Below are 10243 nucleotides of genomic sequence, written 5' to 3' on the forward strand. Positions count from 1 at the left end.
ATATTGTAATTTCCTAAAATACCCTCAGCATATTTTCAATAATTAAAATAAATAATATTTGTTCCATTAAGATGTGTGGCTGAGATTTGTTCTCTAGTTATACACTTAAGATTAGTTATATCTTGATCACTATCCTATATATATATATATATATATATATATAATCTATCGGTATACCGGTATACCGCAGTATACCGAATATTCGGTATATACCGCAGATTCGGTATACCGCGGTATACCGGTATACCGAATATTCGGTATATACCGAAGATTCGGTATACCGCAGTATATCGGTATACCGTGGATTCAGTATACCGCGGTATAGCAAAATTGATACCGTTACCGTACCGAAACACTACGGTACGGTATCATACCGTACCGGAAACTGCGGTATACCGAAAAATCGGTATTTTCGGTATTTTTCCGGTACGGTAAGTCCGGTATTTCAGTATAATTTCCCACCCCTAGACGTACCATTTATCATATATTCTCTTAATTTGAGCCTAGATTTATAGAAAAAACATCCAGCCCATTTTTAAATATGGGTTGGGCAGTGTATAGTGGTCCATTTGACATTAGACACACGTGCCAACTGATAATCGATGTCATGTCAAACCTAATTAATTCAATTGCTGTGAGTAAAGGGGAATTTTGAAGAAGACTAAATTGGGGGAGAAAGTGAGAGTGTTTCAACACATTTCCGAAATGGCAATGGCTATGCGCATGAGATCGGGGCTTCCTCTCCTCCGCCGGGCCCTCTTTGTTGAATCTTCCTCCGCCACGGAGGGATCTGTCGCCTCCACACCTGTTCTTTCTGGTTCCACCTTCACTGAGGTATCACGAATTAGTGCGGCTGCATATGTAAAATATATTTTGCTGTGTTTTTATTTTATTTTTATCTTTTTTCTTGTCGTATCAATATCGGAATGGCGTCTCCCTTCAATTGCCCCCCCGGTTGAGGGTTTAAATTGGAGTTATAGATGCAACTTCTCTTAAATTGTTGCCATGGTTTTGAGTTTCAACTGTCATTCTTCCCAGTTCACGAAGACCTATGCTTCTGCACCTGCTTCGAAACAGCAGAAAGTGAAGGTATGCTCATCTTCATCTTTTTTATATTCACTTATATATATGGTGTTTGGGGATTGAATATTTTGACATGTTGGAGATCGTGGTTACTGTGATTGCTCTTTTATGACGATTTTACTTCTGAATTATTCAATACTCCATCCGTCCTCCATTAATTGTCCACTTTAGTTTCGCCACGGGTTTTAAGAATATAAAGAAATGTGGGTTTAAAAAGTTGGTGAATTATGAGTCTCACTTTTATTTATTGGTTTTATAATAAAATGTGAGTGGAAAAAGTTAGTATAATCTGAGGTCTACTTACTATTTATGGTAAAAGTGAAAGTAGACAATTAATGGGGGACAGAGGGAGTATAAGTTTGCTATGTGAAATTAGTGCTCTTAGATTTCTAGCCATTTTTTGTGCTGATTCACCATTTGTTTGGCAATAAATGCATTTTGCACATCACATACTATTAACTTAGCAATTCTTTAACTTTCATACATGAATTTATGTGGCTTTGTTTGAGGCAGTCGTATTATCGTATATGGCCTGCTGCTTGATCATTTTCACTTGTAGCTTTATGTAATTCAAATTGTTTAGAAGGTTTTCTTGAAATAGACCTCCTATTCATGGTATTTTTCCTGATGAAAATGTTTTGATTAGTACATTACTTACAATTTGTGAGAACATAGAATCTGATTAGCAGTGTTGTTAGGGTCGCGGGGCGCACCGGGTCGATGGGGTGAAAATTCGGGTCGCGGGTCGACGAGTCGATGGGGTCGAGAGACCCACAAAGCTAGGTTAATTTTTTTGCCTTTTAATATTAAATAAAATAAATATATTGCTCTAATGTTTATAATATATCAAATAATATAAATGTAGACGTAATTCATGTGAATAGAGATAAAATGGAAAATAGAAATGATCAAAATATCAAAACAATTCATAAGTCATTACACAATAAATAATTGAAACCATTGTCTGAAAATATCAAAACAAAAGAATATATGAAGGATGGCAGCAACAGGTCTTTGAATTGTTTATTTGTTTAGGAGTGAAGAGGCCGAATTCTAAAGTGTATAAAGTAGGTTTGAAAAGTTTGATGTGGTGCATGCATATATATAGAGAATTGTGATTGAGAGAGTCAGAAAACATGTGAGAGATTTGAGAAAATCAGAGATAGCATGTGTTTAGGGCGACCCAGGCGACTCACTCGACCCAGGCGACCCACTCGACCCAGCCGACCCAGCGGCGACCCTGTATCTCGATCAACCCACCCATGTTGGGGCGGTGATGGTCTCGACCCAGGCGACCCGGGCGACCCGAGCGACCCGAACGACATTTTGACAACACTGCTGATTAGTAGAATATTATGCAGAAGTTACACCAGACCTTTGTTTAATATATTATACTTCTAGGTTCCCGTGACAATGTTTGGAGTTTCTGGAAACTACGCATCGGCCTTATACATTGCAGCAGTTAAAGCAAATGTACTTGACAAAGTTGAATCTGAGCTTCTTACCCTTGTTGAGGCTTCAAAGAAAAGCCCTACTTTTGCCCAATTCATGAAGGATGCTTCAGTAACTTCAGACACCAGAGTGAAGGCAATAAATGATATCTGCAGTCAAGCTAAATTTTCAGATATCACAAAGAACTTCATGGGTAATTGATTTTTAGCTTATGATTATTTTCTACTGATCACAAAGTTTAATTGTATGTCATTAGTGTTAGATTTCAAGATAGAGAAGTTTAATGCATTTAACATGAGATGTGTTTTTTTTTTCAGCATTGGATCTCAATGTAGTTGGTTATTTCTACTTTCTTCTGTTTTCTTGCATTATTTATTCTGTCACTATAGAGAGTCTTTGTTTTCCATGGAATTGCTTCGTACAGTAAAATCTGAAATTGTCAAGTCTGCAAAAAGGATCTGTATATGTAACCAGGACATCATAGGGTTTTATTTAATCAGGAAACTGTTATCATATTTTAATGCCTTTTGCTCTTGACTGGCTTTCTCTCTCTTAGTTTCTTATCAGTAAAATATTAATCTTTCATATGTTAGGCTTCAATCTTCATACTCATAGCAAATAACATGATATCTGCTTGATATCCTATAATTTCAAAACTCCTACTTGCATCTAGACTCCAGCAATGTCATTCAGTTAGTAACTGGGTGTAGGTTCAGCATATTATCATCTCCTTTTGGATGAAGAAGAAAGAAAAAACCAAAAATTGGAATATTTGCAGCAGTAATGCAGGACCGATATTATATAATCGTTGACTCATTAGACATCCATCTGATGTTGATACATACAATCCTGTTAGGTTTTTTTTACGTTTATCCTGATTAAAAACTCATATATGTTTCATTACATTTCTTGTACCAGCTGTTGTTGCTGAAGCTGGGAGGCTGGGACATGTGGACGAATGGTGCAAAGATTCTCAGAGCTTACCATGGCTCACAGAGGGAAGTAAAAGTTACTGTGACAACTGTGATTGTAAGCTCACTCCTAGAATAATTGTATGTGTGTGTGTTTTACCTAAGTTGGTAGTTTATGGAGCAACCAAAGAATTATTACTCTCATGCACTCTCCTATGATGTTTCATAGATTTTATTTTTTACGCCCTTGCTTAATGAAAAGCTTGATCGTGCCGTCGTGGCAGGAAATCCTGTATACCCTCTCCCTGCAATGATGCCAACTTTTTTCAGAGTTTCCTATGAACTTCCTTCACTCTTTTTGGGAGTGTATGTATAAAGCTAGTATTATCCCCTTTTTGCATAAATGTGATTTCCAGTAAGTTCTGAATGATTTGCTGCATTTTGTGGTCCTTTGAATTGCATGGCTTGGCAGAGTATCTTTTCTTGTCTATTTGTGATAGGATTACATAAATATTTGGTTGACAACTCTGCCTGATACTTAGACCATGATATTCATACACTATTATGTGAATTTGACGGGTTAGTGTACATGAATCTAGTAAAGAACAGCCCATTTGCATGCCTGCAAAAGCTTATGTTAACTTAACATATACTACGCCATTCGAAATACATCATTTATATGTTCTCTTATGACTATTCTCTTTTCCATCTTCAGCCTTTGCCTCTGGAGGAAGAGAAAGAATTAATAGAGACATTGCAGGAGATACTTGGACAAGGGAAGAAGGTTAAAGTTGACCAGAAGGTGAGTTTCCTTATCATTTCGATTGGGGGGGGGGGGGGGGGTTCTCTTTCTGGTGGTAGAAATGTTAATGGCCATAAACCTGTGCAGATCGATATCGGCATTCTTGGTGGTCTTGTGGTGGAGTTTGACCAAAAAGTTTTTGACATGTCCATAAGGACTAGGGCACGCCAGATGGAGCGCTTCTTGCGCCAACCGTCAAACCTGTAAACGGTTCATGGGTTCAGTTTCAAATGGCTTCCCTAAAAATGGGAGAAATAGAAGCAACTCTAATTTTGAATCGAAGAGAGATCTCTTGCAAATAAATGGCACTCCTGTTTCAGAGTCTCTTCAGTCATATGATAGGGACACTTTGATGTTTAAGAATAAGCTCCCTCGTAGTAATTTTTTCAATGACACAATTGATTACATATTGTCGTTGACTTGGATATCTGGAATTTATTTTTTCAAAGTATGGAAAAAAACGTATGATGAAAGCAAGAAATGAATTCAGCAGCAACATCCCTTGCTGTAGAAGTTTCCCTCAGGAGAAACTTTATATCTCGCTAATATTGTAATTACTTTGATGCTAATATGTTTGAAGCTTTTATTATTGATAATGAACATAAATTTATAGGTTGTGTCATAGTAGATCTTTAGTTTCGGGTATTTTAGCTATCTACTACTAGGTCAATATATACACTTTTGAAGCTTTTCTTTTATTTTTTTGTGAATAGAGTGGAAAATGATCACAAACAACACATCAAAATGAATACAAGAGGATTGATTTTGTTATTTTCTCGCGTGAAGAAGAAGAAGAAGAAATTCCCAAATACGTATACAGCTGTGCTTTCACCTTTTCAACTGATTACTTGTCATCTGAAAATCTCGAATTCAATTTCTTTTTGCTATATTGAAACAGTTTTTCATTAAAAACAACAATGCTCACTTTCAACCCCTCTCTAGACGCAATACCAAATACGTATAGATTTTTAGATCCGTTGGCAAATTGTAATGAACTTAATTGAGGTATGCGTATTGCAATATTGCATATCAAGTTTAATAATCAACTAAGCAAGTTACTAATTAATCGAACAATAAGAATAAATTCATGAAATATATGCATGAAATTGCACCAGTAATATTTGCAGGACAATAAGAGTCACATTTTACTTTTACCATAAATGGTTAGTAGACCCCACATTCCACCAACCAATTCTACTCACATTTTATTATAAAACTAACGTAGAACCATTCTTAAACGTAGAACAAATGCCAAACGGAGGTCGTTAGATCTTTTAATCCAATGGTGTTGATTTGCACAGCAACTTCCCATTACAACCAAAACTATTATTAATGGGTGAATGCAGAGAAGTGAAAAAATAAAGCATGCATGGACTCTTCTTCGTTTCATTCATTCTTCCATCAACATGTGAGTTTTTTCACATGTTGAGTCAGGAATGTCGTGAAAACATAGTCTAATATGTATGATTTTTAATCTTGACCGTCATTTTTTCCTCATCCAATGAATAAAATATGTAGAGTTCTAGGTTCTACACTTAAGAATGGTTCTATCTTTAACACAACCCTATATATATATATATATATATATAAGTGAGACCCATAATCCACTAACTTATTTAACCTACTTTTCTTTATATTTCTTAAAATTCGTGCCCACACTAAATGTGACACTTAATGTGGGACGGAGGTAGTATCTCGTAGTACACTTTCAAAATTTCTTTTAGAGGGAGTACAATTATTCCATATGTTGCTTAATGTACATATCACACATCTTAGGGCAGGGGCGTAGCCAGAAAATCATACTAGAGGGGGCAAAATATGGACATGATAATTTTATGAATTTTAATAAGGGGGCATTTAGTGAATAATGTTATGGACATGATAGGCAAGATGAAGAAAATGTGAACTAAATTTGTCCAGCTAGCGCAGAGTGATGTAGAGAAAATAACAATGTTGGAAAACAAAATAGGATGAATATATGTTGTACTATATAGATAGATGTATTCAATATCTTAATATGCAAGGTCAGAAATGGCGTATAGATGGAAAAGTATACAGCTAGATTTGTACAAGTGTTCATGGAGGATTTAGTCTTGGAGTACCTTCACAGTTTTCCTTTTTATTCTTTTCCTTTCCTTTCTTCAGACAACATCGATATCTCTCTTCCGCATGCTAATCAACATACATATTCATTTTTTATTTCTTATTCTATGTTGCATTAAAAATGAATCTGGTTGATGTCGGATTCAAATATTAAAAAGGGCTTGTTTTGTAGTTTCTCTCGTAGCATGTCTGACGATTATTAGGTGGTGAAAGCTACATTTGTGTATTCATTAAGTCTGCAAATGAAGCAAGCCTATCCAATGATCAGTGTATATCTTTACAAGAAGTAAAAATTACTCCTCAACTTCAAATCCATATTTATATACATGCAATTTTATCTATAAAAATCCTCCCTATTGTAGCTTCTAGGTAGGTTGTTATATATATAGACATATCTGTGTGTGTGAGTTGAAAAATGTGTTGCACTTGATAAACTCAAAATTATAGATAATAGATAATATGAAGAATAATGGGAAAACTAGGGGTAACTTTTGATAAAAACCCATTTTTTACCTAAAAATAATTTAGGAATTGAAGTAATGATTTCAGAGAGGAAATTGATGAAATACAATTCATTGCGTTGATTATTTTCTTGTACATGTTCGATTATCGCTTGTTGATGAAGGATATATGCTTCTTAATTGTTTGCATACCAACGGCTTTTCAAAACTAAATCAATAAACTATTCATGTCGTTTGCTTAAGAGTAGAGCTAGTTAACTCACTCAGACAGACATGCTTACAATTTTATTCTCCTACTTTTCATGTTATAAAAATCAAGCTCATTAAAAACTTATTTAATTACTTATAAATATTTTTATACTAATATACTACTGCATGCCATTACATCAAGTGTTGTATATAGTCTTTATATGTATATAAATACAAGCCAAATATATAAGTTGATTAAAATGCGATGGTAAATTTATTGAAGAGATAAAAAGGTTGAGAAAAAATCAAAATAATTGTAATAAGTTACATTAGGAGAGTCAGTAAATCAGATCACAATTAGCTTGAAATACGATCAAAGCTCTCATATCATTTCAACAAAAACATAATCCTCTTGGTCATGGAGACCTTAAAATAATTCTTCAAGAGTAATTAATTTTTCTCCATAAAAATTAATATGGATTAATGAATTGTATAGTGAAATTATTAAAAAAAGAATTGTATATGGTGGTATTAATTAAACCAATGTATGGATTAAGAATGAATTGTATAGAGAAAATTATTAAAAAAAGAAAGGTGATTAAGTAAGAAATTAGTTGTTGCTAATTAGAAATAAAATGGGAAAAAGAGAGAGAGAGGGTGGAGTGGAAAACGGATTGGAGGGGGACCTTGAAGGAAAGAGATGTTAGGTGTTCTTGTCTTTGAATCTATCTTAGTCTTTATTTTTGCACCCATGGATTTTTCTTCACTCACAAGGTAATCATCATATGTGTATGAGAATTGCAACATATTTTGCTTCCACTTCACATAATCATAATCCCCCTCTCTCTAATTATGATCATCTATTTATCTTCATTTTCACAGTCTCCATCAAGGCCAGTTGGAAAAAATAGCTAGGAGGAGGGGGGGACAAAATAAGAAGACAAATACAATCAATATTCATCAAGTAATATTGGTGAGTTATAAGTTAGTTAGAAGAGAAATTTGGTGTTGGGATGGGAATGAGGAATAATGATAATGATAATAATAATAATAATGTGAAGAAGAAGGGGCTGTGGTCGCCGGAGGAGGATGAGAAGTTGATGAATTTCATGGTGAGAAATGGGCAAGGGTGTTGGAGCGACATAGCAAGAAATGCGGGGCTGCAGCGTTGCGGGAAGAGCTGCCGTCTGCGTTGGATAAACTATCTCCGGCCTGATCTCAAGCGCGGCGCCTTCTCCCCTCAGGAGGAGCACCTTATCATTCATTTACATTCCATTCTTGGCAACAGGTCTCTCTCTCACTTTTCACTCATCTATGCATCTTCTTTTATTAATAATACAATTAAGTTGTTTGCTGTGATTATTTTTGTATGAACATATGAATATTAACCAAGTTTTTTAAGTTGATGAAGTTCAATTCATTAATTAAGGTTTTTTTTTTCTTTTTGTCCGAAATATTTAGCAATGTATCTGGACAGCAAAGAGCAATTTCATTTAGTCATTTAACATTTCATTTATTCACTAATATTTAAGAACACTTACATATCACATGTGCTATAGTATAAGATCGATCTATATTAGCACTGTTACTTAGATCCTAAAAAACATTTATGCATCCTCTTAATTAATACCATAGTCAAGTATGCAGTTCGACTGGTATTATTTAATTAATTAGTTAGCAAATTTTGACTAGAACATCTGCAATTGTGATTGATACTACTCCATATAAATAAGTAAACTAAACAATAGGAGAGTGACCTTACTACACGCAATACTTATTTGTATAATTTTTATTTTTATATATTATATAAAAGCATAGACTCATCCATAGAGAAGCATATAACTACACCCATGCATTATGCAAGACCAACTTGCATTCTACGTCAAAATAAATATACAAAATACTATAATTAACCAGCATGGATCAAACTTTATAACTTTATAGGCAATTAACCCTTAAGTAATCATATGTACCAGGTGGTCTCAAATTGCAGCACGTCTCCCAGGAAGGACCGACAATGAGATCAAGAATTTTTGGAATTCAACAATCAAAAAGAGGTTAAAGAACACAGCCACGTCATCGTCTCCAAACAACAGCGACTCCTCTGACCACACTCATCTCAAAGCCAACGTGGTCGGAGGGGGCCGGTGTTCATGCAAGAGTACGAGGCAGCTGGAGTCTGCATGGATTCCTCATCTTCGTCGTGCTCATCCATGGCCACCCAATTCGGAAACCCCTTCAACCCTAATCACCACCTCATGGTCATGGATCAGCAGCACAACAACAGCATATTCGACTTAAACGGCGTCGTTCCGATGTTCAATTTGCCAAATGAGGTTGGTACGGAAAACCTAGCGGGGGCGATGGCAGCCCTAAATGACCTTTCTGTCCCTGGATGGAAGTTTCCAATTATGAAAGTGTCAATAATAATAATAATAATAATAATGATGATGGGAGCATCAAACTAGAAGAATTGGATTGGGAGGGTTTGTTGGCTAATGAATGTCTCATCCTTACCTCACCTTGATTTCCATCTTCAATAACCCTCCTCCTCTTTCTCTCTGTTAAACAAAGTAATCTATCCAATTCTCTACCCCAATTTTATTTGGCCTTTTTCTTGTTTGTTTTTTGTGGTTCAATAAATACCTTATAGGCAATGTTGGAGGTGTACATTTTCATGTGTACAAAAGTGGGTAGCTAGGATTGAGACGTCACTCCGGGAGATCATTGCCAACCATATGTGAATAGTCGAAATGAATTTGTCAAGACGATAAATAAATAAAGAAAGGATCAAATTTAATTGTATTATTAGCATTTTGTATAGATGGATTAGCACATATATATGGAGAAGTGTAGAAAGAATAATGAGATTGTTTTTGGATGCTAGCATAATTTCCTCAACTTTCTCACTGTTATTAATTAGTTTTTAATTCCTTTTTCTTTTCCTTTTATCAATGAACTTCATATCTTGTTAATTCGTTTCTCTTTTCTTTTACTGTTTTAATCAGTCTATTTATTACGATGTTGAATTAATTAAAATCTGTTAAAATTTTTCGCGCTTAAGAAATGATCTTTTTATGGTCAATTAAACCAGATGTATGATATATAGTAGTATGAGTTATGTTACAAAACTTACTTCAGATATAGTAATAATTTCAAGAAAACATCAGCTATAATAATTTCAAGAATAATACTATATAATTGGACTTAATTTTTAGGCATTTTACATTTAAAATCAATTT

At 34.7% G+C, this 10243-nt stretch overlaps 2 pseudogenes; both read left to right on the forward strand.

Annotated features, from left to right (window-relative positions):
- Positions 1-648: 648 nt before the first annotated feature.
- LOC121790328 lies at positions 649-4858 on the forward strand (annotated as a pseudogene).
- Positions 4859-7884: 3026 nt separating this feature from the next.
- LOC121790329 lies at positions 7885-9976 on the forward strand (annotated as a pseudogene).
- The last annotated feature ends 267 nt before the right edge of the window (positions 9977-10243 follow it).

Source organism: Salvia splendens, unplaced genomic scaffold (genome assembly GCF_004379255.2).
Source record: "Salvia splendens isolate huo1 unplaced genomic scaffold, SspV2 ctg48, whole genome shotgun sequence".
NCBI classification, from domain to species: domain Eukaryota; kingdom Viridiplantae; phylum Streptophyta; class Magnoliopsida; order Lamiales; family Lamiaceae; genus Salvia; species Salvia splendens.